The sequence below is a fragment of the Anopheles bellator genome, chromosome 1 (assembly GCF_943735745.2).
Source record: "Anopheles bellator chromosome 1, idAnoBellAS_SP24_06.2, whole genome shotgun sequence".
NCBI lineage: Eukaryota > Metazoa > Arthropoda > Insecta > Diptera > Culicidae > Anopheles > Anopheles bellator.
The window spans coordinates 14,801,684-14,828,042 of record NC_071285.1 but is presented as its reverse complement, the minus strand read 5'-3'; the positions used below and the strand labels follow the sequence as shown (position 1 = coordinate 14,828,042).

The 26,359-nt window shown below is 51.4% G+C and overlaps 1 protein-coding gene and 1 non-coding gene across 2 annotated transcripts in view; one reads left to right on the top strand and one right to left on the bottom strand.

The window, feature by feature from the left end:
• Window positions 1–26,359, bottom strand: part of LOC131215092 (tyrosine-protein kinase-like otk) — a 43,068-nt gene that overhangs the window by 5,276 nt on the left and 11,433 nt on the right. The gene's annotated exons all lie outside the window — the stretch shown is intronic.
• Window positions 26,060–26,186, top strand: LOC131206754 (U5 spliceosomal RNA). The gene has a single exon (XR_009156810.1). It is a non-coding gene; the product is annotated as a U5 spliceosomal RNA (small nuclear RNA).

The window sequence follows — 26,359 nt, the reverse complement described above, 5'->3', positions numbered from 1 at the left end:
AGTCAAGCGGCACTCAGCAGCCGAAAGCATTCCGGAAGAAATATGGCAAAAAGTTGTAATGACACGAAATTTAATTCAATAGCTACTCCTGTGTTACTGGCGCGGCCGTTAAGTTGCCTACCGGCCGCGCCTGTCGATTGAATGGTCCCAAACAACATCATCCCAAAGTTTATTAGGGCTCTTTTCGCTTTCGCCACACAAAATCCGGCCGGTCAGGGCAGAGTTCCAGATTCGCGCCCTGCAAAGTATGTTCAGAACCGAATCCAGGGCGCCGGGCACTTGGTTTTCCCAACTTCCCGAGGTCAGTTCGAGGTGATGTTCACGTTCCTCGCCGCCGCCGCCGCCGCCGCCGTGGACCACCCCGAAAGCAGGTGGAAGAGAGTTAATTGAATAAATAAACTTCGTTTGGCCAAACGAACAGCGGAACGGGCGCAGTGAAAGATTTGTGATTGTGATTGGAAGGAATTCGTTTAATTGCCACACGCAGTCCGCGAGCGTTAGCGAAAGCTTTCCCTCCTCGTTCTCCGAACTCGTAAGAGCACTACCCGACCCCCAAGGCAAGCGGCGGTTCCTAAGAAAAGCGGAGAGGACATTAATTATTAAGGAAAACAACCGAGAAATTCGGTAAAGTCAGCTCGCCCCGTTCGTAGAGAGGAACGTGCGGACGTGACGGAACACCGTTGGAGAGAACGTTACCAGTCAAGTGAACTTCTTACGAGGAACAGAATGAGTACCGGTGGAGGTATTTTGGCCATCACGTCCGCAACAGTTTTTGGAATCGGTTATGCACGCTCATAATTCATAGCCAACTTTGCGTGCCGTAGACTGCGCTACGCCAACTCGAGGCCAATCCTCTCTCGCCGGCCATCAATCGGAATCATAGTCACGCGAATGCCAGGAATTGGCAATGTCGGTCCTCTTCAGACTATTAACATGCACTCCGGGAGTGCCATCGCCGGAGCCTTTGATGCGGCCAATCAAACACCGACACATTGTGCAATCTCGTCCGGTCCGTGTCGCGCGCCCCGAGGAATCATAAGAGCCCGTCATAAATTAAAGTCGGCCGAGGCGAGTTCGGCAGAGTCCGGCGGCGGCGGCGGCAGTAGCAGCCGAGTGGAGGCCCTCGAGGCTGGAGGCGAAATTTATTCAACCTCCATACGTAATCCTTCGATATCAATCTTTCGCCGGGACCGGGTGGTGTGCACACATCCCGATGTCGTCGTCGTCGTCGGGACGGCGGGCAATGTGCCCGTACCTTCTCACCGCGCGGCAGATGCTTTTCCCACACAGACAATAAAGAACTCATAAATCTTGTCCGGGTGCGCCTTGCCCTCTCGGGGGACGTCTCTTTGCCGGAGTCTGCCAAAGTTGCAGCGGAGCCCATAATGCGCGCCAGTCTTCCCACCCAAGCTTGGTGATGCACCCGATAATTGTGTCGTATCTGGGAAGAGCCCGCGAGACCACGGAGACATCCCACGATGGGATGCAAAAGAGCTTTGAAGGTGGAGTGAAAAGTTGGCGGAAAATGCATTTTCCGCCATAAAATATTGTCGACATCAGCACAACGCGAGAAGTTCTAGTCCGAGCCATGCGAAAGTTTCTGTAGACCCTCTCTCTCTCTCTGGGGGGGAGCCATAATTTCTGAACAAGTTTAAAGTTTCACGACCGTCGCCTAATTGTGTTTATGACGCGGGGTGGAACTCTTGGGAAGTGCCGCAAAGTGACCACCACTGAGATAGGCAATAGAGTTTGCCTCGGTTGGGGGACAATTACCTGTGCCTGCAATCTAGATACGTATAATGCTAATCTAGGTTGGCGATGAGATGAGCTGCGCACTTCACTTCTCAGGAGACGTCAGTTTACGCGGTGACTGAAGGATGCCCACAGATTACTGAGATGTACCATCATCGCTAGGGGATATCCCAGAACAGTAGGCATCAACACCGGCCACAATACTGCAGAACTAATTATGGTCGGCAAAAGTTGGTCTTCATAATCCCCGAAGTCAACTACCGGTAAAACCGAAAGCGACGGAAGAGGAAAAAAAACTGAAAACTTCCTAGACCTTTGACCCGAAAAGCGAACAAACTTTGCAGACGATGAATCCAGCAAGTTTCTGGCCGGCAACCGGAGAACGACAAACATCCCCCCCCCCCCCCCCAGGAAGTCTGGAAGGCTTAGCCCTGTTTGCGGTGAAGGATGCTTCTCGTTGTTCGGGCTGCCAGGAGTGAAGAGTGCGTTCGCTCGCTGGAGGAGCTCTACTTGTCCAGCCTTGCAGAGACACAGTAGTCTGTGCACTACAAACAGAGCGCTTGACGACGGGACAACACGCGGTGAAAAGTGTAGACTTCTCGGTGTCATCGAATCTTCGTGGCTGATGAAACAAGCTGATTGGGACAAGCGTGTGTAACAACAGGTGGCGGTCGGTTCGCTTCTCGGCCAATGGACTTTATGGCTTTAGGAAGCCACTTTAAAAAGCCCCGTTAAATCTACCTTTCGGTCTCGCTTTCAGGTCGATCCGGCACCACGTTTAAAATGGAATCCAGTCAGCCCCGCCACACATTAAAGTAGCAGCATCTTAAAGCCCTCCGCACACGGGAGACAACATCAAACAGGAGGGCCAAGAACAGTGCCGGTTCTCCAGCATAATCCTTCAAAGGATTCCAACACTCCCGGGGGCCCGCCCAGGATTAATATGCACAAGTTGCACCCGACGCCGAGCGGAGTGTGATTGCATCTCTGTGGGCCAGGGAGGCACTCTGGCCCACAAACAATGGCGGGAGACACAGTAACAGCACGGCAGCTTCCATTCCATGCACTAGAGCCTGGTTTGCTTGTGGAACATAAAACGCATCATGCCACGCCCGAATGCACGAAGACACGGGAGCAGGTCCTCCCAGCGGATGAGCAGGTGATGGTTCCCCGCAAGAGTGACATTCGCGGGCTGCTTTTGGTGTGAGCGCTCCTAGTGTTTCGGGGAGCGACGGCCATTGTTAAGCCACCGTCCTTGGACGCATAATTTTCACACTTCACTCTTTTGTAGCCGGAGCCGCACCGTTGAGGAGCCGAGCCGCTTCGGAAGGAGTGTTCGGTGAGTTATGTCGGCCCAACATAATGAGGAGGATGATGATGGGCCCCCAACACCAGCCCCAACGCAGCACACAATAACAACGGGGAGGTGTCAGATCACAACATTCCAGAGTGTTACGACGACGAAGGAGCTCGCCGCTTACTCATCATCCGGAGGATGATGTTGCTGTATGCTTCATTAGTGTCGGGCGCGCCCGGGAAATGAGTCAATCCCCGATCAATGACATCGCGCACACGCGGTGGGTGGTGCCGCCAGAAAACACTTTAATTTCGCAAATGAAATGCCGTCACAACAGTGCCGGATGCTTCACAAAAGGACTCCGCGGAGTTGTCACGGTAGTCAGGGGCTGAAAGGATGTTTTCCTTGGAAATTCGTTCTTCCTTTGTAGTTTTGCTCAACCCGACGCCTGCGTGTGTTCTTCAATTTATGAGTCGCGCGCCTACATCACACGCCCAGAGAGCACCTCACGAAAGGCGTCAAAAACGATCAACACCAAGCCGGGGGGTACTGAGAACGCGAGGTGCTGAACTCGCGCTTGCAACATAAAAAAGGAACGTGCGACGGGCTCAAAACTGAGCCCCTCTGCGAGACAAAAAGGAAAAAGGAGGAAAAAAGGAAGTCTTCCCGTAATTATTGACGAAAGTGGATGGCACAGAAAATGCAAATGCACTTTTGCCGGTGATGGTGACGACCGATGCCGGGGCGGATGCATATTTATGCTCTCGAACATAGTTGTTGGTCCGTCCGCGTTCGCACGCGGACTTGATGATTACACACATCGCCAAGAGACACGCGGGGCGCAACCATTAACATAATTTTACGGCCAACACAGCATAGAGTCGATGTGTGTCATAAAATGTGTTGCAAAATCGACAATCGCCCGTTCGCGGTCGGGATTTTGGGCGCCACCGATTCGATTGCCGCGGCTGAACCAAATAAAGCCACCGCCAGCAAACAACGCCTCAACAACGTCCATGCAGTAAAAAGGATGGCTGTCGAGTTTCGCGCAGGGCGTGGATCGATCAAACATCGCGCGCTCGCGTTCAGGTCCCATTTTCTCGGCTCGGTCGACGAAAAGCGCCGGTGGAATTTGCATATGCAAATCGATGTGCATTTTCTTTCGAATCGCCGAACGACGGCGAACCCGAGAGAGAGAGCCACTCGAAGAGTGAAGAGTGTTCGGCGCGGCGCGCTGTTGTTGTTGCTGAGGCGTTGATGTTGAGGCAAATGTGGCGGAACCCGCTGAGTGTGGCGAATGCATCGGATTGAAAGCAGCATCGAATATTGCGCGCCGCCCCTGGGTGGTGTTATGCGCTTCATGGGCCTGCTCCGAGATGCAATCATCGTCACGCGCCGTGACATAAACGGAGAGTCGAACAGTGTTTATAAGGTGTGAAGAGGAAGGATTGTTTTATTATGGAATTCCTTCTTTTTCGAGTTTAAAAAGCATCGATTGATAATATCCTTGCTACTCGTCACAAACGCAAGTATCTACCTTGACTTGACTAGCACGTCCTTCAAAATATTTGTGTCAACAAAAAATGGTGTAAAAATAAATTAAAGAACACTTAATAAAAGTTTTTACATCATGAACAATAATCAAGATAATGTTGTCTCCTGTCAAGCCAATTCCATACCAATGGATTACTTTCGGAACAAAAGTCACCCAAAACGGGGTGCGATTAAGCTTTCGGCCCTAATAATGATTCGGATGAAAGTATCCATTACGGGTCCTCCTCGGCAAGTTGGAACACTGATGTTGCTTGTCACCAAGAAGCGAACACTAGTCATAGAGGGTAGCAAAAACCAGGACCCACCAGCACACGGAAGTAAGTCGACTCGACATCCGGCTCCGGAGGGCTGAACATTACTCTTCCATCAGCACACGGAAACTCAATCCCTGAGTCCGTCCGCTGACCGGAACCAAGAAGGCGTTTGGGGCAATCTGCAGGCGAAGGACCAAGAGCCTGGGCGGGTTAATTAGGAAGCACTTCTCATGTACCACAGCGCGATCCGTTTTCATTACTTTACCTCTTTCTCTCTCTCTCTCTCTCTGCCAGGACCGGCTGGACTAGGTCAGAAAGAACGAAGGCAAAAAGTTAGGTGTCATTCTGGCCACCGGCCAAGAAGGACTACTTTCGGCTCGGGCGTCGACGAAGAAGGATTTCTTTCGGTGTGTCGTTCCGGCTGGAAGCCAGTAGAGCTTTGTGTGTTTTGGTTTTTCGTGGCCCCCATAGGAAACCCTTTTCGCGGGTCCCAACCCAATAGTTCCCACCCAGGTCCAGGAGTTAGCCTTTTGACGGCCACCGCACGGTGCTAATTGGTCTCTGGCTAAATGGCTTGACCTGCCCTTTCTGGGACCTTCCTTTTTGCGGCTCGGGGTTTTCGCAATTTATCGCTTGAGTCGCCGCGGATCGCCAGCCAGCTACGGAACTTCAATCTAATTACCGAAACGCAGATCTGTATCCTGTACTGAGAGGCAGAAGCAGTGCTGATTGTTCGGAGTACAAAACATGTACCACGTGCGCCGTTTATCAATTGCTCCACACTGATGAGCCGGAGCAGAAACTAGGTGCCGGACACGGACGTTTTTGTGCTTGCCAGGACCCCATACACCATCCGATATCACGGGGCTCATGTTGGCCATTAAGCAATATGGGGCATCCTCCTTTTCCGCCGTGATGCAATCTCTCCCTACCACCGGGACCGGGTATGATACGTAATTAACCCATTTTCGCTAATCACGAACAGCTTGAACAATGTGGCCGGGACCGGCAGAAAAAAAAAGAGTGGCACAAACACAGCGACGGGCGCACAATCAGGTTTCGGGTTTCAATCGTACATTTCATCCCACGCGGCTCAAGCGAGGGCGAATATGGAACAATGCGCTGGGCGGCGGCGGCGGCGTTGTTATGCGAGGCGACGAAAGCACATCAACATCTAATCAGGACACGGCGATCTAGTTCCCTGGTCCCGAGGCAGAAACGTGAGCCAACAGGCCGAGGGTTCAGGGGTGGCGCAAAAGCGACACGTCCGCGTCGTCCATCGTTTGACTTGCGGTGGTGATGACGATGGTGCCGAGTAAAGCGGACGATAGGAGAAGAATATCAGGTGCTATCCCATCGTGCATCGGGTGCGCCTATCTCGAGGGTTCTCCTCGAGAGGAAGCCAACGTTCTCCGGCAGAGCAAACAAACTCCTCCTCCGGTATGTGTTACACGCTGTTCACCTAAATGACTCTATCCGGAAAGTTAATTGTTGCGAAGAAACGTCGGCGCCGCCATGAACCACCAGCCGAAAAACCACCAGCAACAAATCAATCGATACGTAGAGCCCGGAACCACACAACACAACAACAGCATCGGTTGCTCATTAAAATGATATCCTTTCAAATACGATTCTTCGAGAGGACGGGTGAAAAGGTTCGACGCATCACTGAGCATTTGTTGGGTGTAACAAATGAAAACGGAAATAACAACGGAGCAGTGGCAGGGCGCCCCATTTCGATTCCGGTTCCTCCTGGACGAGAGGCAGACTTTTCTGCTGTTGCGAGAAAAGTCAATTTCCGTCGGTTTCGGTTTCCCGTTGCCCGTTCCGAGCAATCCGGGAATTGAATCGAATGCATCATTAATGTGGCGCAGAGCTCGAGAACTAGGTTACGGTTCTAAGGAACGAAAATGCTATCCGACAGGAAGGGTTTTCATATAGGACTCATTTAATCAACATGTTTTACAACATTCCACATACAAGGCCCTGTTGCCTCTGCCACTTTGACGGGGCGCCGATTAGATGGCGCAATTTACTTTAGTGGCAAAACATATGCCAATTTACATATTCGTCGGGGCAAGTTGCTGTGAATGTGTCTGCCGGCCGGGTCCGATCGGCCGGGGGGGATCTCTGAGCGTCGAACACTTGACATAGTCGATGTGCACCGCAAACGCCATCAAAACGCCGACAAAGATGCCACCATCTTAGGCGGGGTGTCCCACCAGTGTCTCAGGTCTAGGGGATCATTGGGACCAACAACCCGGCCTCGTACCAGCCTAGATGGATATTTTATGTTCAACTCCGTTCCGCGATCCGACGCGCACGAACACCGTCCGTGTCAGCGGGATGGCTGAATATCCGATGCGAAAAAGCCATCTACCGCCCGTTCCGTTAGCCGGCGGCGTAAAATATGGCCAAGACCAAGTCCCGACCCATTTATGGCACACACGGGCACAGCGTTCACGCAACAACAAGCAACAAGCTACTCTCGGCTCTCGGTTCGGCTTCATTGTCGGTGGCGGCGCGACAAGGAAAAGCCATCCGCAGGTCGGGATGGGAGAAAATTGGACATGATTCACGGGGTCTCTGGTAGGCGACGTCCCGTCGACATCCTGCCGTTTGCCGGTGCCGATGCAAGTGACATATCGATGAATGGCGACTGAGAAAGGGGTTCCCGTTTCTTCCGACGACGTAACTGTCAGGAGCAAGAAAACTGCTGGACGGACCCCGGGCATTTGCATGCCCCGCCATTAGGCTGTGCTGTGCAAACGGGGAATGCAGCTCCCTCCTCATGGTACCATCGTGCACGCCTGTTAGTGTCATGCCGCGACATGCGACCGGGATGACTATTTTTATGCGAAATTACATCGTCGCCGCCAGCACCGCCAACCAAGCGAAACGGCGGCCGTGGATTGACGTAAGACGTCAGTGCAATGTTCCCAACTATGATGAGGCTATTTTAATTATTTTGTTTGATTTAATTGGTATTGATATCCAAAATGGAGTTGGAAACTATGGCTCGTATTAAATCCTGGATATAGCGCGAATCGAATGGCCACCAGAGCCTATGTTTCGTCACAGTAATAGCCTGCAATAACTATCGAAGGACGCCCAAAACTCATAAAACTCAGATTGAATTTGGCCACACAATGGAGCTCCGATTCCCCAGTAATGCATGTGGTGGAATTTTCTATCTGATCCATGAAAATCAAAGTAAGAACTGAACAGTGAACGGCTGCACTGAAGACAGTGGCTAAAGGATTCTAAAGAGACAATGTGCCGGTAGAGCCCATTCGTGTAAGGTAATGTTTTCCTCAACCTTGTCTAATATTCACAACGTTTCGTTTTTTAAATCAATAAAATATAATTAGAAACAATTACGATTTCTGCTGGGTTGTGTGAAGATGGCGATGTCAAAAACTCTGTGCAAATTCAATTTGTCTTCGTCAAAAAAAAGGAAGATTCGAACAGGGCACATTTTGTTCGTGCTTCCGGTGCCAGATTGGAACGAAAGAAATGGGCCATCAAAGAATTAATTTGTTTAATTCAATTCTGCAGTTCAATTGTTCGGCGAAAGCCAGCGGACGATCCTTGTCACCACCGGAAACGGTTCGCCATCTGCTCGCCTACCGTCACCACACCCAAGGGGTTAGCATCACACCGTCCGCCTTTTCGGCTTTGGTTTCAGGATTTTTATTCAAAAAAAACGGAAGCATAGAAAGGAGGCCACAGCGTAATATGCCGGCGTTGCCTGCCAATTGCACTCTCAATTTGCTCCGAATTCGAACCCGGTGGAGCGGTGGTTGCATTTCTTCTTCGCAAAAGTGCACTTGCACCATGCTCTGTTTTTAATTTATCAAATTGTACCGTCCACGGTGAGCAAAAAAGGATCGATAGGAAGAGGAGTCGTGCCACGGAGCGAACCAAGCGCCGCAAAAGGCAAAGTATCCTCCTTAAGGACCTCCGAGTCCGTCGGAAGGATGACCCCATTGTTCTGTGCTTCGATCTTTTTGCTTTAATTGCAATCGGAGCAAAACTTTTCGCCCCGGCCGAGCCGTGCGCAACTTTTAAAATAAATGTTTAAATAGTTCAATCACTCGGCGGCGCGTGGCCACGGGAAGGAAATGACGATACACTGCTACTTTCCCGCTGACCAACCCCGATTGGATTGGAAATCCACCCTCTTGGGGGGGGAGGTTCTCTCTCGATTGAAAATGGAAAACTTTTACTTGCGATAAAATTATCTTTCTCACAAAACTTTCCACACAAACTATAAAACGAGCGCGATAAGTTCCCGTAGCGAGGAAAGAACGTCGAAAAGAAGGTTCTGCCCGCTACCAATGTTCGAGCAAGCGGAAGATTGCACAAACTGGCCACATTCCACCGTCTAACGAGTCCGAGTAGCTGTGGGCCGTAAATGGGGAAACTCTGCGCTTAACGGGATCCGATCCGATCCGAGTGTTTTGAGAAGTGCAGCGAAATGGTTAAGAAAATATTAACCCCTTTTCTGGCTCGTAGCTGCCACCGGCAGGTGAACCGGGGGCGTATCCTGGCGCTGTAGATTAAAAGCTGCTTCCCGGTCATCGAACATAGGTACACGGTACACGGTGGAGCACCTTGCTCCTTACAAGTGCAGGCACAGCAGGATTTTTAGTTTATTTTGTGATCAGTGCCCGTAGCACCGTGTGTATAGTGCGCCATAGGGACTAGGCGTGCGAGCGCAATTTCCCGCGCCAGCATTTTCACTTTAATTATAAATCAGCAAAAGTTCGCGGTGGCCGTCGAAGTTTCGCAAGTTATGCTGAAACCATCCCACGGTTGGGCGAGCATCTGAACGAAGGTTTTCTGCGTGAGCTGCACGTTCAGTAAATTCGCAACCCGTTTTAGAACCCTTCTAATATTTAAACAAATTTATGTACAAACCGAGTGTCAAACCTACAAGATAACTCGAAAGGTATTAAACATTGGTTCCATCGTTTGGTGTTGAAGTTTGTGGACAGGAAATTTACTTCCCCAGCTATATCTTCGACTCGGTGGCAATAATTGCATATCCTTGAAGATGGAACGACTCAGCGAAGGAAACCCAGCAGGGAAACAGTTTAACGGCAAACCACTGATCGCCACGGCGTGTCCTTAGTTTAGCCATAAATTGCATCCCAAGCCGGCCGCTAAAGAGACTAGACTGGTGGGGACCAAGACCAAGAGCTGCGGTCCAAGAACTAGGGAACAGTCGGCAGCAACCGCAAACGTTAATGAAGTTTTGGTTTCTGTTACTCTTCGCGGCGCACCCAATGTGGCCCCCGGGAAGATGGCCACGGCAGAAGCAACATACCACCACCACACCCTTTCAGAAGTGCCGCCGTCGCGCTGCAATAGTCATAAATATTGTGTTTCCGCCGTTCTGGTCGGCATGCATTCAATTTGTGTGTTCGTTCGGAGAGCCGCCAGACGCACGCCACGGAATAAAGTTGGACCGTAATTCGTAGTGTCGTCGTTTGGCGCACAGGAAATATCGCGTAAGTTTTGAATCCGTTTTCGGGATGCAACGATTCCCAAGGGGAACATACGGTTCTTCGGCGGGCTCTCCTTCATCCAAGCGAGTGTATCTGAGAACGGCACTATATTCAAAACTCAGCACAACATTAATCTACGCGAAAACGAGAGTAAAGTTACTTCAATCCTCAAAACCAAAAAAGAGTTCATTTTGCTATAGAAATGGATTCGTGAAGCTCATGGTTTGGAGCCGGAAATGGCGTCAACACAGAGTCGTCACAGAGCCATCTGATGCATGCTAAGTGCATGTGCATGCATCAGACCAGACGGAGAGATAGAGAGATGGAGAGAGAGAGAGAGAGTGGAAGACACCAAGTCGGATACGTCGGGACGACATCATACAAACGAACCGCCGGTGGGAAGGCGCGCCTCTCATAAACATAATTATTTATGATTTATCTTGTCCGTGGCCGTCGCGTGTGTGCGCCTTTAATGGATTTACATTTGTCCCGTAAAAGGAGATGTGAATGTGTGTTGGGAGCGAAAGTTCATAAAAATAAAGGCTGCACATTCGTTTGGCGGCCAGTCGTGTAAACAACGGATGGTAGCAACGGCATCATTCGTTCACTACTCCAGTCAAATGCCGGAGTGTACAGCTTATTGGATGTGGACGCCCGCCATACGACATGTGATTAGTTCGCCACCGCCACCATCGTTCAAACAGGTATCTGCCTCGGAACCAACCCTTCACTCGCCCGAGAGAGAGAGAGAGAAAGAGTTACCAATTTGTGGTCACAATCTGCAGGAGTGTCGTTCGAGCTCCGACCGAACAGACCCAAACACCGCCGACGGGAGGGCAGATATTGCCAGGATTAGATTGCATGTGTGCAGTTTACGATTAACTTTTCGGTTTTGGGACCTCCCTCCGGCCCGGGTCCAAGCGGTCGATGAAGTATCGCCAGGACCCGTCGTCCTCTCACGGAAGAGCTAAACCCGGGGCGCACCGGGGCTAATAACTGTCAGGACGAGTTTATGTCAAGTCATAACCCCAACCCGAAGGCTCTCCGTGGTCCTCCGTGGTCCTCCGCCCAGACCGAATGGAGTGGATCGTATCGAATTACTCCTGACCTCGCCCTCGGGTTGGGTTTAACCCGCCACCGCCCCCCAGCTAATGGCAGGCGAACTTCAAAAAGGCAGCAACCAACCCGACCCCCGGCCGAACGGAGAGCGAAGTAAACTTTCGACCGGCCAGATCTCGGCTGAAGGGTTTTTGTTTAGGTTCGCCGGGGAACACACCATTTTACGCCAGAAATTATCCACACATGTTGCCCCGGGAGCCCCAGAGAGCTGGGCGTGTAATCCGAGAATTGGCTTCGGGCAACGAGGGGGAGCCACTGGGAGCCTGCTCCGTCCCCGTCTTAGCGCTTTGATGCTGCCCCGGGGGCCCAGGCGTTCCGGGCCGGCACCAATCCAGACGAATGTGAGTGCAGCAGCAGCGTGCCCGATGGAAGCGAAACATTAAACATAAACAACGGACTTTTCTGGCTCAGATGCATTACTGGAGCAGCCGCGGTACGTGGGAGAACCGGCACGTCGTGACCGTCGATCGGTGGCGGTGGCGGCGGGTGCGGAACGATTTATACTTTATATTGCGCACTAATCAGTGAAATTATGAACACCACCAACACTCGGGCCCATCGTCGTCGTTGGAGGTCCCTACGTGGGGAACTTATGCCTAGCTAAACGCCCCCATGAAACAATCGCATCATCGCTGCAGGGTGAAGCGATCCTATTCAGTTTGTGCAGTTTAAATAGGTCTTATGTCGTGCATCGGCATAATTCTATCGGGGGGGCACGTTGGGGCTGCAGGAACCAGTTGGCCCCCACCAAGCGGGCGCTAGAACTGGTCGGCCAAATCCCTTCGTTGGCTTCCTTCATCTTTCGGGGACCTGGGGAACGGACCGATTTCACCCGCCAGGTCGATCGGTAACCCGATCCTCTGTGCTCGAGCAGCGCACTTGAAGTGCACCCCGGGGTTGCACTTGAGCCAATCTTTTTGGGATTAATTTCACACACAAAAAAGGTAGCGAAAATCCCCAACACTGGCCTGGCTTGGCCGCTGGGCTGGGCGGTGGTTTAGTGTTTCAGGATCGATCGCTGTCGGTTGGGCATCTCTGGGGCTTGGCCATTTTCCTTTAAACGGATGGCCGCTTTTTGATTGAACGACGAGCCGTTGGTAGCCGAAAAGACGTAAAAAAGAGATACATTCGTTAGAGAGCACCCCATCTGGCGTGGTTCGTAATCGCAGCAATTTTGGCGCATTAATTTGCATCCAGCGTAAAAGAATCACTTTAGCTGTGGCCGTGGTAGTAAAATAGAAGTTTTATCATTAAAGTTGGAAAATAAAAGTTTCCATTCGACCCGAGTGAGTTCTTTATCAAGTTGGTCTGAATTCAATTTCGAAATTTTCGCTTGGCCAAGAGCTGCTGCTGGGGATTGCCTCCGGCCTTCACGGAACGCAACAATTTAAAAACTTATCTCTCCCGACGCCGCCAGTAACGTTTGGATGCGATTTTTCCCACATGTTTATGATCTCTTCGAGAGCGATGACGGGTGGCGTGCACACATACGACCGTTAGTTGCCCCAGGTTTCTTTTTGCCGGGTCGGGTGGCGAAGCGTGTTGTCTCAGGACGAAAGAGTTTTCGAACCTCTTCGCTAAGATGCGTTCGCCAGCTCAGCGTCAAACCGGGCGTAACGTTCGAAACGAAGGATACAGGAACCGGAAAACCGAAGCCAGGGCAAGAAGACGGCACGAGAACGCAGAGCGGCAGCCCCAAAGAGCGAACGCGGGGCCTTTGTAACGGCAGGTTGTTAAATTGTTTATCGCTCCGCTTTTACGAGCGAACGGCACCGCGCAATTCTGTCCAGATATTCCGGGGATCCCTGGCCCCCAGGAACCGGGCGGCGAAGTCAGAGAACCGGAGGGAGTGAGAGAAAATTAAAAGAAATAAACGACTAGAAGTAAACCCAATCATGGAGCACTTTTATTGGGTGCCATCGAACGTTTAGTAGTGACCACTGAGCGCGGAGAGTCCATTCGGAGCGACGGACGCCGTTTGGGCTCATCAAAGCGCGCAGGAATCGTTAACGAATTAACCGGGAGGCCACAGTGGGAAGCCCGGCCGAGTGCACTTAGCCGCCGACCGGTGCTCTCCGGTGTCCATAAAAGTCGAACGTTCACGAATTTATGACCATCGGGGCCGCTTTCTGGCTGGGTCCCGTCAGTGGATCGTCACAGTGGCCACGGATTCTTGACACGCTGTACCTGATGGGGTGTGTGCGCATCATCGGCCGGTAATGAGCCGATCGATGGTGGGGGCTAAGCCCGAAAGTAAAATAGAATTTAAAATCTCGCATGTGACTTCATACGAAGTCAACGAAGAGGTGCCCGTAACATTATTGTGGCGATAATATTTAACGGTCTCGGTAAGCAATCACGCAGCACACACCGGATGCGTGCCCTTTACTGCAATTTGCTGTAATTTGCCATTAAACGGTACCTTGGGTTTACCGGACTTTATTAAAATCTGCTCCTAACCCACCAGCAACATGCGGCAGATCGAGAATGCAAATGGCCACCATTTAAGGGGTGCGCGCGCAATTGTAGTTTCTTTCCGTCACAATCTCGCCCATCTTAAAACGTTGATGAAGGCGAATTAAGATATTTGAGCGAAAGCCAGAACCATCCCGTTAATTAGGCACAATTAAAAATCAACCGCATCCGGGGGCCCGAGAACAGCCTCGTGAAAGATCATGCACCGGAATCAAGTTTCTGCCGGTGCAATAATCAATTTGCAGCTGCAGCGTGGCTTGTCCTTTAGGCTTGGAAAAATTATCGCAAGAATTCATTAAAACTCATCCAAGACCCGTTTCCCCGCAGGAAATGCTCCACGCTCCGACCGCTCCACGAAACAAAAACTCGGCTCAATTAACATCGTTTAGCGGGTTCTCCCCGGAGGACCTTCTTATCAAAGCGAGTAAAAACACGATTTGCATTTGAAGAATTAATCGAACGACAGCGATAAGCCATGGGCGACCCAAAAAAAAGAAGGCGCATCAAATTGCCCGCTTATCGGCAAAAGCCCATCATCAACAGGCTGGCTGGCTGTTTGGCTTTTAGGCTCGCAGTCTGTTGGCGGTATTCGGACGCTTTTGGCAACGTGTTAGTAGTTCTTCTTTTCTTCCTGGATCACCCCAATCGGATTGTGTTTTGTCATTTAATTTTATCGCATCCCGGGATGCCGGGATTCAATCGACGGGCGGCCGATATTATGCTGAGAGGAATGCTGCTTCCCATCGGACACAACCTCACGCACATGTGTGTATGTGTGGCATAATCTCCGAAAGGGGCGATAAGGAGGAACCCATACACTCCTCCTCGGTGGAATCCGGAGCCTCCGGAGCCGGTCCACGCCAATGTGCAATCTCCTCCTGTCTGTTTTATGCTGCGAACGGCTGTGTGCGAGAACCTCACTTCCTATGCTCACAGCCTCCGCGCTCAAAGCGTTCCGCGCGCCAAAACCCGATGAAGGCCAACGATCCTCTCGCAGGCGCAACACCCACCACCGGCGACCGTAGGTAAGAAGCAAAAGGAGAAGAAAGTCCGGTTTTGGCGTTTGAAGCCCAGGATAGGCCGCAGGGGGGTTGGCGATGGTGTGCGCGCCGCTGTCCGCTTCCTCCATCCCGAAGAAGGCTTTTGTTGCTGTTGTTGTTGATAGCCTGCCCGCCTCGCGCGGGCTAAGAAAGCGCGTGAGAATCGTCGATCGTCGAGGGACGCAGATAATTCGCCAAACGTTGGATCCGCGAATTCGGGTTTCTCGAGGGGAGGGGCGGGCCCGAGCGGGGAGCATTTAATCCGAGTAACGATGACGGTGCGGCTCGATGGAAGATGATGATGATGCTGCTACGCCCATGGTGGGGCAAATGGACGGGAACGGCCGGCGGAAGATATCGCGATCCAAATAATAATAAAAATACCTGTATATTTGCTCTTTATCTCATTTTCCGTCTGAAGTCAGGGTTGAAGGCGGCGAGAGCAAGCGAACTCTTCCGCCGTTGCGGGCACAGTGTCCGCACCGTTATGGGGCCCATGGCCAGAATTCAAACGTTCAGGAGTCTTTCATCTTGACAAAGTAAAAGTTCTTCAAACTCTCTGTACTGACGAGGAAGAGGAAGGATGTTGAACAGTTCAACAATTGGCTCAAGTAACTGCATACTTTGATCGTGTCACTCATAGAACATAAGGTCCATTTGGTGTGTACAGGAGCTGTCATTTTATGGGTTGCTTCTCCGAGTCTTCAACTCAACTAACCTCAATAGGTCAGTTGTCAGTGAAATGTTTAACTGATCTAGTAGACATTGTCGTCAAAAGGTGTCCATTTCAAAACATACCACTCCAAAACTACAACATTTTTCATGCGGATTCGAATTATGGCTCCAACGGTGCGATTTGGCCGTACTGTCCACGCAGAATGATGTGCAACAATTTAGCATAGGTTTGATCCACACACAACCCACGGGCCGAAGCAGCGAAAAAAGGCTCTGCAAATGACGACGACGCGATGATGCTCTGCGTTGCGCTCCATCGTGCGGCACATTCGGCTTGAAGTCAATTCATGGCACCGGGGGCGAAAGAAGTTATCGACTTCACTCCACTCGCCCAAACCCTCATCCTTCTCTCGCTTCTTGGGGATTGCAAAACTGGCCGTGGTGTGGCAGCAGCAGCACCATCATCATCACCGATATCTTATAACCTCTTTCCCGGCTCCGATGCGAAATGCTTTTAAATGTAGGTGCTGAAAGCAACTAATGACTTTAAATTATTATCTCCTGCTCTTCGGCATACACCACACCCACGACCGTCGGCCGGCCTCTGCCCGGCGGATGTCACGGGCTTACCTTACTTCTCTGCATACTCTAGACCCCCCTTGGGCCCCAGTTAGGGAGTGCTCAAACCCCAACAACAGGTCAGCCGCCGCCGTCGTCATGGCGAGAGCTCCGATTCCGACTGGGTGCCCCTGCGAAAGAGGAGGCCCAACAGGTTCTACGCCTTTTTTCGGGCGAATCCAGCATCCGATGCCAATCTTCGAGGGACTAAGAATTGGGTATCCGACCAGCAACACTCGGCTCGGGTCGACCCAATCTCGGAGGATAGGCCTCGCTATAAGCTCCCGACCCGACCCGAAATGCAAATAGACATCACGCCTCACGCCGAGCTCGTAGGGCTTTCGATAGCTGGCGCCAGAGCCGAAAATGGCGCCAGAGCCGAAAAGAGCCGGGAATGCAGAACCGATCAAAGTGAATCCTAACACCTCCTCGTGCCTCGCGCCGCTGTCCAACCCTGGTGGCCCATCTTCTCCGGCTCCGCAAGAAAGAGGTTTCGAGAATTCTCTTTAATCTTGGCCCATTTCACGGGTCTAATGTGCGCTCGCACCGACCTCTACTGCTAGCACTCTGCATCCTTTTGACTCTCGTTTTAGTGCCTTCTTTAAGACGGCCTTCCATTTCTTGACCCTTTCTGCGCATGCCGACTTCTCTTAATTTATTTGTAGATAATAACCGCGACCAACTGACCGGTTGGTTCGTGAGGCCCACGCGAAAAATTGCGCCGGAAATAACGGTCAGAGCATAGTCCTCGGGCAACCTTTCAAATTCAAAACACAGCCCACAACCGAGTGGCGGTTAATGAAAACTCATTGGTGCAGCATCAAGATTATGCTTAGCGGCACCGTGCCACGTCTTTTCTTGCTCCCGCGAAAAATGGCCCCAATCTCGTCGATTGCATTCATCGTCCGCAGCATAACACAATTGGCGTTCTTTTCGACGGCGGCGCGGTGGCGTCCGTTTGTTCTTTCTCGCACCGGAGTGCGAATGAAGGGCCTTTGGGTTGGGCTGTTAACGGCTTTCTAACTTGTGGCCACGCCAAGAGTTGTTCGGGATCACTCGACACGGAAGAACTAGAAGTTCCGGCGCTCAGGAGATGGTACCATTTAAGAGCTTCTGCTGTGACGATCAAGTCTTTATGTCCAGTGGATCGCTCTTTTGGGGAACAGAAGATTCAAATCGAGGCTATTAGATAATTTAAGCATGACTCGGGGATGCGGCTCCACTTCGCCCGATGGCTGTGCCGGTGTTTTGCAAACGGCAAGAAGGCCCCTGCGGAATCTGTCTCTACATTTGTCTCACGTTAATCCGCTTACTGGCCGCGGTCGCTATCGAATCAGAATGCAAATCACGCGCACGAAACTCACGGGGGTTTATACGGGGCCAGTGGACGTTATTCTTCCGCAGCGCGGTCCCCGATGAAACAAAGCAGAGCATCGGAGGCGCATAAGCATATGGGCGAATTAGAAACATCTAATGTCTAGACGACCTTACATGAGGTCTCGGCAGTCAATGCTGTGGCCATTCGAAAACCATTATGAATAAAACATCGTCCCTGCGCATTAAGCCACTGCCAGAGTCCGAGGGCTTAACTTCGAAAACCAACAGCCGCAGCCACTGGGGAAGACAAAAAATCACACACCACCATTTTCCAGGTGCTCGTTCACAAGATGTTTGGTATTTTATGATTTTCCTAACAAAGAGCTAATGTGGTGGATTTCTTTGGCGAGCATAAAATTCACATTCCACTGCATTCCTCCCGAGCAAGCAAAAGCTTTCAGATTGATGAGCCCCACACACAACGGAGCGGCTTCGTACGCAAAAATACGCACGGGAAAAAAAGGATCACCCGCTCTCGTCAACGTCGCGTCGTATGACCTGCCGGAAATACCTTTGCATTCAACACATTCGCCCTTTTTTATTACTGCCGAGTGGCTACCGGGCGGGGACAATGCCGCCCCGTTGCCAACGAGCATAAATTAGCCTCGTCGAACTGCACCGAAAACAAAGACGAAAAAAAAAACCGGGCCGCACGACGTTCCGGTGAGCCGTGCCAAACTCGGTTTGGCACGAACGAAGGACCTTTCTTCGGGGGCAGCAGAGCTTGGAAATAAAAGGCCCCCCCCCCCCGCCCGGTTCCGTAAGTCGGCGGATGCACAAAATATAATCCTAATTCTTTATAATCTTCCCATCGGCGGGATGCAATTGTATGCCGGCGAATGCACGGCGCGTGCATTCCACCGAGCGTATGAAAGACAGTGTGATAAGAGTATGAAACGGTGAACACAAAATTCCCGCGTGCAGAATGCACAATAGAGAGGTGGCCATGCACAGTGTGGCCAAACCCCAGCATCTGTGCAGTCTGTGTGCACTCTTCGCTTCTCGGACGGAGCATACGGTTCCACTGCCGGAAAGAGTTGCCGAGGATCGAGTTCGAGGCGATGATACAGGCAAACCCCAAACAATGAAACAATAGACCCCCACAGCTGCAGAACACCACCTGCGCGATGCTGATGCAACTCCATTGCTGATGATGCACATGCAAAATTGGCAAAAGTCTGGGCTCCCGATGCTGCTGCTGCTGAAATCATAATCTTATCCTTTGTTTCTTAAACCTGTTGTGTGCACACTCCATTTTGTTCCTCCGGGAAGAAAGGTTGCATGGAGAAATTTAATTTCATCGCATCGCCTCTCTTTTTATAAACCGTAATCCCTTCCACGAAAGCGCCAGGAAGAAGCTCTTCACCGTCCTGATCCGTCTCGCTCGCTCTCTCTCACTCACGGCTAATGTGTCCCCCATAACGAGTGCAACAACTCGCTAATTTCGTGCCATCAAATGCGCACCAGACCGTGGGTCCGGGCAGCGTATAATCCAGGAGTGCAGGACACGGCGCGATGCGCAGCAATCGGTCCGGTCGGCAGCACAATGAGCCGGCGAAAGGGCAACTAGCGTAAGCTCATTAGATAAACGTAAAGGTCCTGGACGGGCGAGGCCAGCGCGCCAGGAAGGAAGCTGCATTTATTCGTCTCGATTGTTGCAGGCGCGCATAAATCTGCGCACTCCTTCCATATGGGAGAGAGAGTTATATAGACCGAAGCAGCGGCAGGTCGCGCAAGAGGTCGAGGTGGCCCCGGGGGCCACACGGCGGCACGGTTCCCGTTTCCGTCTTGTGAACCGCATAAAAATGCATTTCATATTCCTTTCTTTTTTGGGTTGCCGTTGCATATATGCAGCTTTTACGTGCGCTCAAGTTAACGCTCGTCGGCCCCGGCGGCAGTGCTGCCGATGATCCCCGGCGTGTGCGATGAGCATTCGCGGATGGCTGCAAAAAAAAGGGCAATGTGCAGGAGAACGTAATCTCGTTCGCGATTGTGCATCGTTGCGCGCCCAATGGCCACATGTGCACACACGTGCAGCGGCCACAATCGGCGGTGTCGTTGGACTTCGATTGTGCCTGTGTGTCTATTGCGAGCTAACGACCCACAGAACGGAGCATATGCTGCTCCGTCCGGCTGCCCATCAAGTGGCGGGGTGGTGGTGGTGGTGGTGCATAAGTATGCCCTCGGGAACTCCGAGGCAAGGCGAGCACATCCGCAGTACGGATTGTGTTGAGTAGAGACACTCCCCGGACTGGCGCACACAAAAAAAGCTACGTATTTATATCCGTTGCCGCGACCCGCAAAGCGCATCATACGCCACAGAAGGAGCGCTGAACCGGGACACGGCGGTGGGTGCGGGGCGAATGAATTGGAAGGATTCATCATGCTCTCGCGGTGCGCACCGGATTTTTTTTATACGCTCCGCGGTTGCCGACATTTTTTTCTTCTTCTCATTATTTTGGGCTCAGCGCAGCGAATGCGTTGCTCGGTCGTCGGTCGTTTCTTCCGTTTGCAGAATGGTTTCATTTCCGAAAATTTAATTAAACCCCCGCTCGTGAGCCGGTTCCGTTGTGCTTCCGCCTTCAAGCCTTCCCGTGCACAATTCCGTGCAGTTGCGGTGCAAGCATGTTGGCCATTAGTTGGCCGGCCCGTCGAGCGTTGAGTGGAGGGCATTAAAAACAGAACATCGGCACTGTCGAATGTCTCGTGCAATCGATACTGCATGATGGATGATGGTCAATCGTTCACAACATCCGAAATTAACCAATCCGAGGTGGGGCGCCATTTCGCGCCATTAGTGAAGTTTAATTTAATTTTTCAATTAAAATGGATTCCGTAAAACATCCCCCCTCCATCCAGCGAGCGAGAGATGTGTTTAATGCACTGTTCACATTAATGATGCCAAACATAATTAGTTGGACGTCAATTTTAGTAGCCCCGAGAAGGGGACAAGTTAAGCTCCACATTCCCCTTACTCTATCCAACCGCTAATGACAGCTTCATTAAATTTGTTCTGATGCTGAGTTTAGTTGCAGTAAGTTTGATAGAAAAACTCTAAACTCGCTATAAAATGAATCAACCTCTGACGCATTGCAGCGTGGCCACATCGGAGTTCATGGATTCTTAATTATGAGATTGCTTTCTCAGATACGTATCTTTTGCACTTTGAAACATAATTTCGCGTACGCTGCCCGGACTACACTGAGCCTAAGCTGTACAGGATCCCCGTTCTCGTTGCTTACCTCACTTAAGCCTTATTAGGGAAATATCTATGTTACTTTCCTTTTATGTTCTTTCCCAACAAAAGGCTTCTGCCACTGCGGGTAGCGTCTTGAGTGTTTCGCAATCTTCATTTCGCGCGAAACAAAAGTTGTCCCCGGCACGAAGCTGGGAGAAAAGATGATGCTGGCCGCCGGATGGAAATGTTCCGTCAACCCACCCCCCTTCCCTCCCGGGGACACGGCTGCATAAATCATAAGCGACAGGATAATGAGATCCTTGCCGAGGTCGGCCCATCGCCACCGGAGTCATCGGAGAGGTCAGTGGTCCAGTCGGCAACCGAGCCGAGAGGGGCCAAGGATCGGCGACCCGGATTTGCTTCACCGACCCCCGGGGATTGCATAATTATCCGGTCCGGAGCAGCACACCAGGCAACCAGTGGTCACAACGCAGCCGCGCAGTACGGCACAACAACGTGGCGTGGCGGTGTGCTATTTTAACTGCAAATGGAATAGCAAATATTTGCATCGGTGCCCCTGTGTGCCTTGCACCGCGCACGCCCTCACTGCGGTCAGTGGGTGAGTGAAGGAATGTGTCCTCCTTCGCTCCGCTGGGGTGGTGGCAACGTGCGCGGACTCTTCTTGTCGGCATCGCCCCAAGAGCTCTTGAAATGTCAATCGAGCAGCCGGGCCAAAGCCCCCGAAGGCTTCCGCGAGCTACGGAGTGAATGAGAAACCCCTCAAAAGCTTGCACACGACCAGGACAGATCCCTACCCAACCCCGGGCACCACTTTCGGTCGTCGGCTTCCGTTCCGCGGAGCTGATCCTTCCCACCTCCGGCTCAGTTCAGACCCCGCGCGCCAGAGCGCTTAACCTCTGAACCATAAATCATTGCATCCTTTTTGTCCGTTTTACGCCCACAGTCACCGGCAGTCCTCGGCTCCCGGTCGTGGTGGTGGACGGCGCGCAAGGATGTGATGTGTCTGAGTGGCACCGCCGCAAGTAGCTGTCGCAGAACATAATAAAAAGCTTCACGACCATGGTCCACTCTCGCCGGCAGAAGCTGTTGATCGTATTTCACCGGCGACCGGCGCGCGGCTTCGAAGCAAACGGCCGTTGCATACTTATTAGCCGACCCGGCTTCAGACGTCGGCATCGGATGGACGGGACGAACCGGGTGGCCCTTGCTGGAGGCGGGCGGAATGCGCGATATGCTCTGGGGCCACGCAACGGGATGTCGTATTCCAGTTCTTCGTTTTTTTTTGCACTCCAGAAACATGATTCCCATACGAAAGCCCATCCATCGGGAAGGGTATCGGAGAGCGCGGATCGTGGCAAGGAACGTGGATCAGATCGACGCCGAGCGGACACGGCGGTTTCCGGGGCGGGGAGACTCTCGAGTGGCTCGAGTGTGCTTCAGTGGTGGGTGAAGGTGAAATATCACCTCGCCGACAGGTCGTACATTCAAAATGCATCCACCAGCGGGGCCTCTCCAATGACGGCGATGGATGGATCGACGGACATCATTCGTACGCGCTCTGTCTCTGGTTAATGTTGGCTCGCTTTGGGGGTGGTGGTGGTATCGATTCGTCGAATGCTCATATCTGATCCGTGAATTGGCAGACCGATACGATGATGGGGGGCTAATAGATGGTCCGACAGTGAGATATTATAATGTGTCTGCCCGAGTCACACCAGTCTTGTGTGTGCTCAAGTTTCCACAATTCTCGGAAAAGGATATTCTAAGCCGAACCAAGGGGTCAACTAAACCGGTCCCCGCCGTTAACTCCATTTTCAAATGCGCAACAAAACACTTGCTAGCCGATTGCCGACACGTTGAGGTTGGCGTTTGAAATGTTCATTAGCGTTCTGCTGGGAGTCGACCCCCTAAAATTCGTTCTGACAGGCTACCTCTGTAATGGGACAGGCTGAACAACTGACCGTTTAACACCGCTAAACATGACAGGGTAAAACAAACCCGTGCACAAACACACACCGGAAAAAGCCGGGTTCCCCTTTGCCGGAAACGAGGAAAACAAAAAGCCTCCCTCGGGCGTTACTATGCGTGGGTGTGTGTGCTTCCTGAGCCAGTGGATTTTCCGGCCATGTTCTCGCACCCTAAACTGGACTGCCGGGCCAGGCTCAAACCCTCCAGCGAGTAGCAAGTGACGAAAGAAATCGCCAACACGAGTGCCATCTGCAAAGCATCGGACGGTAAATCGGTAAATCCCACGTGGGATCGGCTACCAAGTCGTCGCAGGGATATTGAATATCATATACGCAAAACAGCGTATCCCGGTGGGAGAGCGAGGCCGGCCCAAAATCAACGAAGGAGGTTAATCAATTCTGGTTTCCCTATTTTCACCCGCCGCCGAGGGAGCTACGAGTGAGCCTTGTGTTTCATTAAAACATACACCCTCCTTGGGTCGCTTGCTGCTTGCTGGTTCCTCCGATGACGGAAGAGCACCACACCCTCAACCCTCCCGGAAAAGATGCAAAGCTAGTTCCTTGACATGGGCCCTAACCTAAAAAGGGGTTAGTAGCAAGGAGGCAGGAACAGAATTTCGGTGCGTTGTTTCCACCGTTTTTATGTCCGATTCTCATGCAATCGAGCATGCGGCCAGGTTGTACGTTTGCGTTTCTCGTCCTTGTTATTGTTGTTGTTGACTAACTTCCTCCGCCACAGTAAACCGACTGTAGGTACGGTTCCGTCGTCGCGCGCATATCACATTACGCACGACCGGACGAAAGAGGGATTGATGACTAATCGGGAAAGTTGCTTGCATAATGAGGACACAACGAGCCGGTCGACGAAAGGATCACTTACGAACCCGGAGTCGGTATGAGTCAAGGTTTGCCAATTGAAGGGCTACTCTGTCATTGTAACCACGCACGGATCTAACCACTGATTGTACGGAGTTTTAGATTCATCCTCAGAGCACTCATCTACTCTGCGATTATTATGATCCTATGCGAAAGACGTCTTTTGTTATTCTAACAGTGTCCTTCGTCACGGGCTGATACGGTGCTGTCCATTTTAACAGATACAATAAATAAGTTCAGCGAAACATAATTTTTCCCTTCACACAGGGTTGTTAAATAAGCTATAGGTTGAAGGAAAAGCTATAGTTTAGCTGCTGCGAAAAGTGCATCCTTCAAAACAAATCTAAATTGCATTAATTGGGATGGTTTTCCGCTTTTCCTTTAAATACCAGAAAATGAAAACCTTGTTGAGTTTTTCATCATTACTTGCGCGGTCGCTACCTCGAGCTGGCTCCGAGACATAACTGGACCGTGGCGGGAATCCCACGAAACGCCGGATGCCGGAAGGGAAAAGCAAAAGAAAGAATAAATAAATTAAAATGCTTTGAAGAAAATTGTGACCCCGCAGGACACACCCGGCCAAGCATAGAACAGAGCAGCTGAGCTGGAGCTGCTAAAGGCGCACCAGATAGAAATGAAAATACCGTTCCGTAGGCCGCGTGTCAGGATCTTCCGTGGAACGTTCGCTCGCTTATCGCGTACCGCCTCGTGGAGTCCTTGAGCCCGGCACCAGACGGTTGGCCAACCACTCGCCAATAGTTTTATGCAAACGAGCAAAAGTCCAGCTGCTCGCTCGCGGATGCTACTGCTGCTGCGGATGGATTGGACACACGTTACAAAACCGCACTGACTCGTCCTCGTCCCTCGGCGAAACCGGGACGTGTAGTTCCGAGTAAAGAATGTAAAACCAAGTATGGCAAAGCTTATCCAAAGGCGCCTAAAAAAACAGATGATAACAGCAAGCAACACAATCTTCCCTCATGAGACCTTTGAACTAACTAACAGCAATACTTTCCAACTCAACTTCCAGCCGTAAGAACGTTAAGTTTTCGTTGTGCCACTATCTCCAAAAGTTTGCTCAAACAGTAAACAAACCCTCTGTCCCGTTCTTGGTTGTACATTCTTTAGTTCCGACCGAAAGCGTCGTCCTCAAGAGGAATGTGCGATGGGGCCCCCGCAAACCTACCAACCAGCGAGGCGTTGGATGTGCCCGTTTTTCAGCCTCGAAATATGACCGTAAGTTTCACCGCGGCCACCTCAGTTGACTTCTTGCCCAGCTCGGTCGGATGCAATTCTTCGCTGGGGTAAAAACTAACGACCGACAGCAAGGTCCTTCTTCCAGCGAAGTGCGGCTAGAAAGATCCCGTCCGACCCGGCTCCACTTCAGCAGCCAGGCTCCGTCGTCGGGGTAGAGCACCAGAGTAGAAAAATTTGTCACAACCATCGTGCCGGGTGCACGACGACAACGGAAAAGTGCACTCTACCTCGCGGCGCACCCGAGCGATGGTTTGAATTACATTTTCACATCGCGGCGCACTGTCACCGGTAATAACTTTTCACCGCGCGGACATTTACGTTAATTTTTCATAAGGCCGTGGCGGCGATGAATGTGTTGGTTCCACTGTGAATGCAAAAACTGTCACCACAACCAACGGCTACTTGATTGCCGCTAATTACGATGTCAAAATCTTGCACTTTTATACAATACTTCTTTGAGTTACTCTAGAAAGAAAATGAAAATGATTTTGTGAAAATCTGCCTAAGCACGCGTTCGTGATCCGTTGATTGCTTCATAACCCAATTGGTAGGTGCGAAGACGATAATTTGCCAAAAGGACTAGTCTTCGTAAGGGTTCATAAATAGCTCGAAAACAAATCACAACGAAGGTAATGACTGTCAAAACCACCCGGGCACGGGTTAGTCCTGAGCCGTTCCATACGAGTGCGTTTATTTTTCAACAAAAGCAGGCGTTCGCTATAAAACTCATGTCTCGCTCCGTTGCACACGAATGAGCCCAACTACCTGGAGCACTACAACAGTCATCGTATGTCAGCGTTGTGTGTTCGCAAAAAGGGTTGCCGCCGGTGTTTCCAGCCTGTCCCGTTCTGTCTCCTGCGCATTGCGACCAAAACAGGGTCGTCACTCCGTTAACACCATTCGGGTTGGTTCTCTCTCTAGCGCAGGTATCACCATGGAACCGTGGAATCGTGGGTATCTTCCTCATGGGTTTTGCCCACCTAAAACGAATCGTACGTCTGCAAACCGAGCACGGTTTTTCGTTACGTATCGCCAGCAAAACACGGCCGAGCATGACATGGAGGGCAGCCCGGTGGCCAGCACAAGTTACTCTGATCTCTCTTCAGTTGTCGAATAAATCTTTCGCCTTTTACTAAAGATTTCCGTGGAGAGGGATACTCTAAGGAGTCTAAAGTAAATTTTTGTTCCGTCCTGACGTCCCCGCCTGGGGAAACAGGACACCTAACGCTTAAACAGAAGTGGTGTGTGTTGTCTCCATACCGGAGTGATTCGATGAACTGGTAGCTGTATCTAGTAGGCCTGTTTTTCGCACTTCGCGAATCGACAGCCACATCAAAAGCCATCAGAAGCTATTTCGGTACAAAAATGACCCATCAGCAGCCGTAA